Source organism: Haliotis asinina, chromosome 5, assembly GCF_037392515.1.
Source record: "Haliotis asinina isolate JCU_RB_2024 chromosome 5, JCU_Hal_asi_v2, whole genome shotgun sequence".
NCBI lineage: Eukaryota > Metazoa > Mollusca > Gastropoda > Lepetellida > Haliotidae > Haliotis > Haliotis asinina.
In genome coordinates, this window is record NC_090284.1 from 59,134,714 (window position 1) to 59,145,613 (window position 10,900).

The 10,900-nt window shown below is 38.9% G+C and overlaps 2 pseudogenes; both read left to right on the forward strand.

Annotated features, from left to right (window-relative positions):
- The first annotated feature begins 1,684 nt into the window (after positions 1 to 1,684).
- Positions 1,685 to 4,706, forward strand: LOC137283935 (uncharacterized; annotated as a pseudogene).
- Positions 4,707 to 4,814: 108 nt separating this feature from the next.
- Positions 4,815 to 6,739, forward strand: LOC137283936 (uncharacterized; annotated as a pseudogene).
- The last annotated feature ends 4,161 nt before the right edge of the window (positions 6,740 to 10,900 follow it).

Genomic DNA, 10,900 nt, shown 5'->3' on the forward strand with positions numbered 1-10,900 from the left:
TTAGACTTTAGGTTGAATCTCAAACTGCACTGTAGGTGTTTTGGGGGATGTTTTACAGGGTTACGTGGCTCTATATGGTCACGTTCATGTTTCCTATGTTTCAAAATCATGGTGTGTGTGGATTTCGTCTCTGTGACAACGCGAAACGGCAAGACCTGTTCAAATGTGGAAAAAGTCAGATGAGATAGCACGAGAAGATAAAGCGATAACAAGAAACGGAAAGTGAAAGCACAAAGCGGGAGAGTGATAAGATAAGATGAGAAAGTGATAAAAGGAGACGAGAAAATGATAGCATCAGACAAAAATACAACAATGCGGGACAAAAAGACGACAAACAGACACAATGTAGAGAAAACTCGAGACGAGAAAGCGACAATATGAGTTCAGAAAGTGATGACCTCAGATGGGAAACAATAGCATGAGACGAACGAAATGACAACTCCAGACTCCAGAAAACGGTAGCACGAAACTGGAACGCGCTATTTGCCATTTGCGTTCTCACATTCTCGCTTTTGGCAGGGATACGTCTTATAGTCTCCCGTGATCCCGTTCTGTCACCATTGGGTGGCATGTCTTCTAGGCGACAAATACTCACGTACACCGACAATAATGAACTGCTATAGCAGACCTAGTTAAAATTCGAGGTGGACTATGGAAAGTCGTCAGGAAGATAGTAGGTGGTGTGGATATGGGGGATAATCATGCTGGAGGCAAACAGCTGAAATTTGGTTGACTTTTTCGCTCAAGAGGAAATTGACTCACTCACTGACCCACTCAAACACTCAGTTCGTATGACTGTAATGAGTACTGTCTTCCTTTTTCGGACCAGATCCGTGAAGGTCGGGTTTAGAATACTGGCCTTCAGTAACCCAGGCTTGTCGTAAGAAGCGAATAACGGAACTGGGTGGTCAGGTGACTTGGTTGACACATGTCATCGGATCCCAGTTGCGCACATCGATGCTCACGCTGTTGATCACTCGAATGTCTGGTCAGGGGTCGATTATTTACAGATCCACAGCTGTATGGCTGGAATATTGCTGATTGTGGCGTAAAACATAACTAAACTCACTCACGCACTCATTCTAAACATTATGTTTAGCTAATTCATGAGATATAATATACATTGTTGACTGTGGAAAACAAATAAACAAAAGAATAAGCGTACTGAATGGAAAATCAAAAGTGCCATGTTTTGCACCTGCGTTTACTTCGATCGAAACGAAGCTCCCGGGAGACCAAAGTCAGTCAGAGCGGGTGAGTGTGCACTCAAATGCAAGGATGTTTTCCACTGGCTGGTTCATTTACATATACGCTTCGGGCTCATTGTGTGTATATAGAGATGATCTGTTTGATTGGTATTTTAGGAGTATGGTGAGTAATAAGGTAGTAAGAATCATTCTTATGAGAGGGTAAGATTTTTTATGGAAAACAACTTCTTTATTACATGTGATGCGACGGTTCGGTATGGATCAATATACCGTTGTCAAGCAAGAGTGGAGTAATACATCACAGGACAGACTTATATACATGGACAGGGATAAAGCAATAACAACATGTAGGTATGAATCAAAGGCGGGGGATTAACAACAACAATGAATGGTAGTAATGATGTGACAATAAGAGGAAGCCAATAGTAGCTGTGGCCGTAAGAAAGTATACATGGCTCATAGGGTAATTAGTAATAATGGCTGGTGAGCTCTAATCTGTTATTTTTATCAGTTCATTGTATGCAGTTGGGATGAGATATCCCTGATCTCTGTTGATTGAGGGCTTGTGTCTCCTGATTTGAACCGCTTCTGCCAGTTTTCTTTGGGTGAAGTCCTTGTGGATTTTGGATAATATTTCTACATTGTCCCAAATTATGCTGTGATTGGGGCATTTGATGATGAGGTCGGATATAGGAAATTTCCGATCTGATTTGGTTGTACTGTTCACAGCTGGGAAAATCATTAAACTATTAACACGCGTTAAATAGAACATTGAGACAAAAATACTCCAGCCTCAAATAACTTAACACTGTGCAAAAATGACGTACCACAAGGTCAGGTCACAATGTTGTGACAACCTAAATGTGTGTCCACAGAATAACACTTCAAGAAAGAAGCATATTAACATTGTGACAACGTAATGGGTGTCCACAAAATAACACTGTAAGAACGAAGCATATTAACACTGTGTGAACGTAAATGGGTGTCCACAGAACAATGCTGTAAAAACGAAAGCATAACGTTGTGCCAAAGTGAAACTGAAAGGTGGGACTGGTTTTGTTCCATACCTGTGCGTCTTACTCACAGATAAGGTGTTTCATCCTAAGATAAGCCTTGCCTTCGGAACGTATCAAATGACACAATACAGCGCATATTAATGTTCGCACTTAACGTCCAGAATATTTTTGAATCGATGTATACTCATGGAAAGCAATAAGGAAATACCTGAAATGCAAGTGTTGCTTTATTTTTTTCCTGAATTTCCCTTAATACAAAGCTTGTGAAGAAAACTGGAAAAGAATACAGGAACACTTGTACTTGTACAGGTGTTCTCTTATTCGTTTCCATATAGGTACAATGAAATGCTCTGTTCTCAATTTTGAAAAATGATTTGAATAAATCTAAACGTTAAATTTAACTCTATCCCAGATTGTTCTTTCCACACATGGTTGACATTTGTAAACCAAACTATGGACTGTTCTGGAATAGTTATCATTCATCGTTTTCTTTTCCGGTATTCCACTGGCTTATACCTGTGTTTCATCAATGATTCCAATGACGTAATGACCTAAAGCGACTATTTCTGTACGAGATAAAGTTCAGTAAACATGTTTTCAACTTTCACTGAAAACGCGATGTAAATGATTCTTATTGAATGGCATCCACGGATGTATTCTTTCAGGTAAGCAGGTTTGTACCTTTTCCGAAGGGAGTGTTTCAGCCGGTAGACGAGATGACTACCGTGGTTACAAAGTTGTTGCGACTCCCCGGGGCTGTAAGGAGTATTGCCGAAAATTTGGTTGGTGTGTTGCAGCACATTTCTACTTCAACACCTATAAATGTTTTCTGTACCAAGGAGACACACCAGCCTCGTCCAAGAAAGGAAGCGTATTTATGGCACTGCAATGCATCGAAGGTAAACAATGACATTAGGTACAAATTCACTCTCCCTTTTGTCGGAGGTTTAGCTATGTTTAATGTGACGTTATGCTCAATATCATTCTTTAAAATTGTTGAACATAGTGACTATTCCTGATGTATTAAACATAGAGAAAATATATAGGGACATGTGATGCATAGAACTTTCCGGTTCCCACTGGCAGCTACTAAACGAAAATCCGTGGCCTGATACAAATCTTCTTTTCGTTGTAGTTATCTTTACTTTGGTGCTGTGTTGAATATCCTTCTTAAGAACGGAGTTTATTTCGGATCGTAAATCTATAAATATTATTAGATTGTATATTAAATATAAACCTTCTCATGTACAGTGACAACTACTCAGCCAACTACAATCACCACAACAATCGCTGTGTTAAATTTACACAATGAGAGGCTAAAACATTGGGGAACATAAATTTTTTGTAGAATAATGGTGGATGTGAATGGAACTCTTGTTGACATTGCCAGTGTGCCAACCACACGTGGAGAGTGCTTTCAATGGTACAATTGATGTTAACGCCGATAGGAACGCATCTTTGGGTATTTCTCCTGCAGCCACTGTTCCTGGTCAAATTTCAGATGAAGCACCAGGGGCATCTACTGGCATCATGCCTTCACATACAGCTGGTGTTAGTATTGAATTGCCGATAGCAGCATCAACGCCACGGGGAGGTGTGACGCTTGGCATTGATTCAGTGGGATACATGGTCGTCACGGGACCAAGTACAGCAATGGACACTAAGGTCCAAGCAAGTGCATCATCATCTGCAGATGCAAAGGCGTCAGTGTCATACACTTTTAAGCCGATTGGTGTAACTAAACCTCAAGTTAAGGGTGACACCACTGCTCCCCAAACACCGGATATCATAATTTTTGATACCACGGTGCTACCACCAAAGAAAACACTTCCTCCAACTACCAAACCTGCCACTAGACAACAGACAGATTCAGCTACTACAACATCTGTCCCATCTATCACGACGGTTCCGCCAGTGGTTCAGTCACAAAACCCCTATAACCCATACCAGCCCTATAACCCTTACAATCCATACGGGAACCCACAGGTTCCACCACAGCCCAGAAATCAACCTCCCCAGGTGCCTCCTTATTCTCAGCCCAATCCACAATATCCACCATATCCCAATCCCCAATACCCTCAATTTCCACAGTATCAACAGAACCCTCAATACCCTCAGTATCCTCCCTATCCATACGGACCACGGTATCCCCAGTATCCACAGTATCCCCAAAACCCACCATATGGAATACCTCCTCAAGTTCCTCCTCAACCCCAAATACCCGTATATGAGATTCCAAAAGCTATCAGTCCTCCTGTTTCAATTAAGGAAAAGCATAAGAGATTGTGTTTCAACAGAGACAAATTCCCCGATTTGAAATTAGCCGAAGAAAAAATGAAATTGTTCCTTATTCCTTGGTGAAACGGGGAAATATTCAGTCGTATCTGTTCCCACACGCCACAATCCAGTCATATGTTTTCCTGTAAGTTACCGTGGTAAGGTCCCAATTCTTCATCTTCCAGCTGAAAATTCTCAGCTTTAAGATTACATGCATGGGGCGTTCCAAGTATATTAATCCGTCAGTGAGATATGCTCTCGTCTTAAGTCCTAAGTTCCTTGATAAGCGTTATGCACTTATCGTTAAGACTACATGTCAAGAGAAAAAGGTAAAGATTACTCTATGATAACACACTCGCCGAGAAAAACAGCTAGATCATTTTAGTCATTTCTGCATTATCAAGTCTTTGAAACTACGCTGGTATTGTTTAAGGATTAGTCAGTTGAACGTGCGTCCATATCACGAACTCGGAGAGCATCGGTGGTATATATAACGACCTTTATTCTGGGTACTTGACTTGACAGAGAAATCACTGTGCACGTCTTGTATATTTTATGGCGTTTGCAATCAAATGTATACCAGTGAATGTATTTCTAAATGATTACTGTGTGTGTTTAATTCAAATGTATTACATGAGATAACTATACTGTACACGCAAAATTAGGGAGCGCGCACAAACCTTGTTGTTTCATTCTGCTGCTCAATATTGCTACGTTTTCAGTATTGTTAAGCTCTAATTATGCATACGTTGAACACTTTCAATAACATGCTGTTCGACATATGATTTTAAGTATCGCACGATAGTCTAGATGTAAAGATGTCATATGATTCAACTAGCACACTGACGTGTATATTATTTGTGTATTCTTATTACTCCCTTTAAGTTGTGTTCAGTTGGGACGTAACATTTACGACCTCCACAAACAGAAGATCATTTTAGTAATTGATAACACATGCACTACGTGTCTTACTGTAGCGTTACCTCATCAGTCTCTGCGCTTATTTCTCAGCTGTGCTGTCCTCACTACTGTGTAATCCTTGCAGTTGGTTATTGCAAGGTATTTTGTCAGTAAGGTTTATGTAATTGTTAATTCACCAGGTTATTATATGTATTATTTGTAGAAGTTTGAAATATTGCTGATGTTTTATTATGTGATGATTCACGAAATGCGCCGAATAAAGACTGGCCACTAATTGATGCTTCTCTTGCTTATTTTGAAGGTGTGCTGTCCCATGCTAATTCCCCGACAACAATTCTAGGTATTATAATTATCCTAGGCCACATATAAACCCTAAAAAGGTTACAATAAGGTCAGGGTTATTATAATACTATCAACACCTGACAAAGATATGCTTGGAAGTAATGACACTGTAGACACCAACAGTACCGTTTGTCAGAGTGTTAACATCACTGGCACTGATGGAAACAGTATGCCTACATATAAGCAAGTTAATCAGTCACTGGGGAACAATACTATGCCGGATCTTAATATCAACTTGACTATTCCAGAAATGATCATGAACAGCACAGATCAACTGGCCAATATTACGCTATCAAGTAACAACACAATCCCTGCTCCAAATGTAAATGAAAGTGAAGCATGGCAGTTTCATTATTAACGAGAGTCTAGGTGGAGACCTGCAAGGTATAAACTCCACTTCTTTTGGTAACTCTTCTGCTTTTATCAACGCTTTTACTTTGAATATAGATGCTTTTAATCAAACCGAATCAGCAATAGCTAACGACACTGTTGCTCAGTGAAATGACACCGTTGCTGTGGTTTCAGCAAATCTGACATATTCGAACTCATCTGATGTTTCTTTGAACTCTACTGTCACAGTCCTGGGTAACGTCACATTGTCCAGGACAGTTGCAGTGAAAACGACCACACCGGCGACTGTAACGGAGTCAAACCCACCATGTCGTGTACGCCTTTCGAGATACGGTCGTTTTCGACCAATGAGAAAGAAGCCTCATCGCAATCGTCCAAAGAAAAGCCCAAAAGCAAACCAAAGAAACTCTTGATCCAGAGACTCAGAAAAAGAGCAAACATTCAATGCGATATCCAAGTCCTCACTATTGGAGACGAAGGAAAAATCCCAGACAACTCCGTCACCCGTCTTTAGTTAGTCGGAAGTATAGATCGAGACGTCTACGTTATCGGAAGTGAAGTGAAAGAACGTCGAGAATTCGCTGACGTAAAGAAACGTTTTTTATTCTAAATTTCGATAGGTGATCCATGTGATACGTGTGTATGACTATAATCTAATGGTTGCACATTAATGAGATGGTAATTGCTCTCTTGTTGTAATAGAAGGTCTAATGCAGAATGATCCAATGCGGTAACAACCAATGTGAGATAAACGAAGTGCGTTTGTTTGAAATATGAACACAATAGGATCATAAAGAACAGTTGTTGCAAGACTTTCATTATTAGCGTACTCAGAGTAACTGTATGCACTGATATATCCTTTATGCAAGACATCCAACATTACGTAAAGACATTGTTTACCGTAATGGGGGCACCCAGACGTCTTCCTTGATTGTGTTTTACTATGTGTGTATATGTAGCAATTAGTGGACGTTTCGAGGTATCCACCGCTTCGCCCTGTTAAACACTTGCTTTTTTCTGAATTCTCAGTATTGATTCCACTTACATATGAATATGTACGCTTCTTGTAGTTAAGGAACTTTCTTATTTGTAAACCCCAAATGGGTTTGAATGTTATTTGAATGTATAGAGGACCTTTTCAATAACAGCAACTGAAGGATGGTATTGTGATGACGCGATATGCACAGATGACGTGGTGACAAAAGCCACATGAATACTAGGGAGCCACATCAACTGAATTAAAGATACATTAGTAGGAAGTTAAGAAAAGTAATGGCTAAGTGAGATCCTAGTCTGCACATATGATGATTTATAACTGGTGGCTTGTGGCGGTGAATGTAGACTGGTACTGTTAGTATTTTGGCACCATGTTCTAAATTTAGTCATGCTTGAAAACGGTAGTATGATCTACACTAAAGCGTAACAGTTATGCGAAAGTTGTTAGGATGAAATGCCAATGAAACATATCAACTTGACCTGTGTTCAAACTAGAAACAACAATATATCAAACGATTGTGTTCTAGCGTTCAATGTTATATTACCTGTCATATGAGAGGCGTGTTGTTGAACAAACAAAGTTTGTATAGTTTTGCTGTCTGAACATCTGCGTGACTGTCAATATACTGCAAACATTTTGTATGAGCTAGTGACCCTCAGAAACCATTAAGCATCGTGACGTTGGTATTCACATTATAGGAACTTACTGTGTTGCTTTTATACAGAAAAGCAAAAGAAACGCAATTTTCGAATCTCATAAAAGTAAGAGGTCATGTGTATGTCTTTATTTACAAAACTTGACCCCAAAACCTGTTACGTTTATTTTCCTGTTCAGTATATTTATACATATAGAATCATACGAATTATCCTGCACACTATATACACTTGTTCATAACCAAATATATTTTGTATTTTTACTAAAATGAAAATTGTTCATTATAGATCTCTCCGGAATTGCAATGTATATCCTCTCACACGTCTGTTTAGATATTATATTACCATTGTACAAGGATATAAAAGAACACATCATCACATACTGTACACACTATGTGAGTGTGCCGTGCTTTACAAAGGACACATACGATTTGAGTCGCAAAAGTGTGTATCATTTTCTTATTTTCATGAACTGGCCATGAAAAGCAGCTGAAATAATTTGTTGATAACCAGGATTGGTATTACTCAGAGATGGCTCGTTGTACCTAGAATGTACATCATTACACATAAATGAAAACTTTCACGTGAATTATGGAGCGGCATTAAATTTAGCCATTTAGGATTTTTGCCAATCCTTGGCCTTTTCTTTCTCTTTTTATAATGAAATTTAATGTGCTTAAGCCAAAAGATATATATGCATGTTCAGTACATTTGTTTTAGGAGATTCGTTGTTGTTTTGAAGATATGTTAATTCCAGTTTATTTGGCTTGTAGGTGAATGTGTATTCTGTGAACACAGAACTTGTAGTCATGGCAGGATAGTGATATATAAAAATAATTAGAATAGGTATTTAGCCTATGATGTATTTTGTTTACACTATAGAACTGACCATAAACTGTTGTCATTGTTGAACAGATACATTGTGTTTGAGTGTACAGTATGATCTCAAATAAAGTTAGATTTCGATTGATTGAGATTTTGATTTTCTGTGAGGCATGTGTGTATTGTATGATACATACAAGTGAGCATGCGAACAATTCGTTTCATTTCTTTTGGAGTCTTTCATCTACATAGATGTATAAATTTACTTTTTCTCATATACATTGTCATTGCCAAGTAGTGTGCTGGCAAAATGGAATATCCCCTACTTTTCAATGGTGTAATTTTCTCTCAGCATTGTAAAGAAGTTACAAAGGTATGCAGTGTGTAAGTCGGACATGCTCCGATTGGACGAGAGGATGAAATGACATGTGAGTGAGAGAGTGAAATGACCTAGCTTCTGAATACAGGAACCATAGTGAAAATGTAGAATGATGTTTTGCTACAGTAAGGTGGGCCCAGGGCCCACCTCACTTGCAAGATGCGTACGGAAATTATGATTTAAGACAGCCGACACTGTGACTGATACCACAATGACATTTTAATCGTGACGTTATTCAATTTTCATTATTCGATTTTCAACAGAATTGTCAAGTTGTTTATCCTACTACGTACCGTTGTAACACCAGAAGCAATCAATGAGTGAGTGAGTGAATGAGTACTTTTTAAAGTCCCTATTTGAAATATAGCAATATCACTGCTGGGACGTCAGAAAAGAGATTCATCCATTGTACATATGTGGGGAATCGAACCCATGCATTGGTAAAATATATTACTAAAATAAAATATTTTTAGCTGCTTCTGGTCCTATCAGTGGCGACTTTTATGTAAATGTACCAAAGAGCAATTCTACTTTCGATATAATCCGTTATTTTAAATTATGTGTAACATATCAAAGGTCTGATGTTCGGATGGCAGTAAGTATACTTATCGCTGATGTATTTATAGAAACATGTTTCTCTCGGACGTTTCAACACTCTGCGTTTAACACCAAATAACATCCATTTACAAACTTTATTTTTCGTTTTTTGTTGACTTTGTCGCCCATTTCCTTGCACTATCAGTTAACCTCACAACACCCACATAACAACCCGATACGTTGAATCGCCACATGCTCAGCGAAAGCTTCCCACTGCAGTAAACACCACTGTGGCATACACGATATTAGATCCCCACACTGCAGCAGCTGTTCTGGCTTGTGTTGCAAGATTTCAAAAGTGGGACAGGGCCCAGTCCGTGCTACCAAGGTGAGACTTTCATTTATTGTATACTGTACATAAGGCTTCTACTATGCTGTGACTCTTTCTGTTTCTGTTTTCAATGTTTATCTAACGCTTTTTAAAATTTGAAAGTTAATGTCAGATATAAAAGTTAGAGAGCATTTGAAATATATTTAGTTCTTTACATGTTCCGTTTACATGTAACGGAATTAAGATTAAAGTTTTAAGAGAACATCTAAATATGAGCACATTGGATATTTTCTGTCATGAATTTGAACTACTACCTAAGAAAGTCCAATGGAAAAGTTCAAGTTCAGATGTGATAAAATTTCTTCCTGACGTTGTTGTGAGTCCCACGATATCACTAGCGCTGTCTTTAGCTTTCATGTCAAATGAATTACAGTATCATTTGTGCTGCTTCTCAGAAGTATTGTTCATTTCATAGGTCTTGTCATAGGGTAGCATGATGGATAAAGCGTTCGTTCGTCACGTCGAAGACCCAGGTTCGATTCTTAACATGGATACAATGTGTAGAACTCGTTTGTGGTGTCCCCGTCGTGACATTGCTGAAACACTGCTAAAAGCGGCGCAAAACCATGCTCAGTCACTCACAGGGTATGTACATATCTTTACCAAAACTCTCATTCTACCGTAAAGAAGAGACAATTTCTCCACCAGTATCACCACTCAAAATACAACACCCATCACCACCAGAAACACACAAACAGACAAATATATAAAAGTAAACAAGAAAAGAAATTTAAACTAACAGTATATGCAACTTGTATATCTCAAAGACGTTTATATTTATCAAGTCGACACAGCTCCATCCTGAATCATGAGGGTATTCCACTAAATCAGAGTCGACCTCAAATGCGAAACTGTTTGCCTATTTCACTTGAGAAGACACGTACACACACAGACACACTGGCACACACAGACACACACACACACACGAAACTAAAGTCAGGCTAACATTTGCTGACCCATGCTCTTGATACGGTTGGAATTGGACCATGGGCTGTGCTTTGGATTA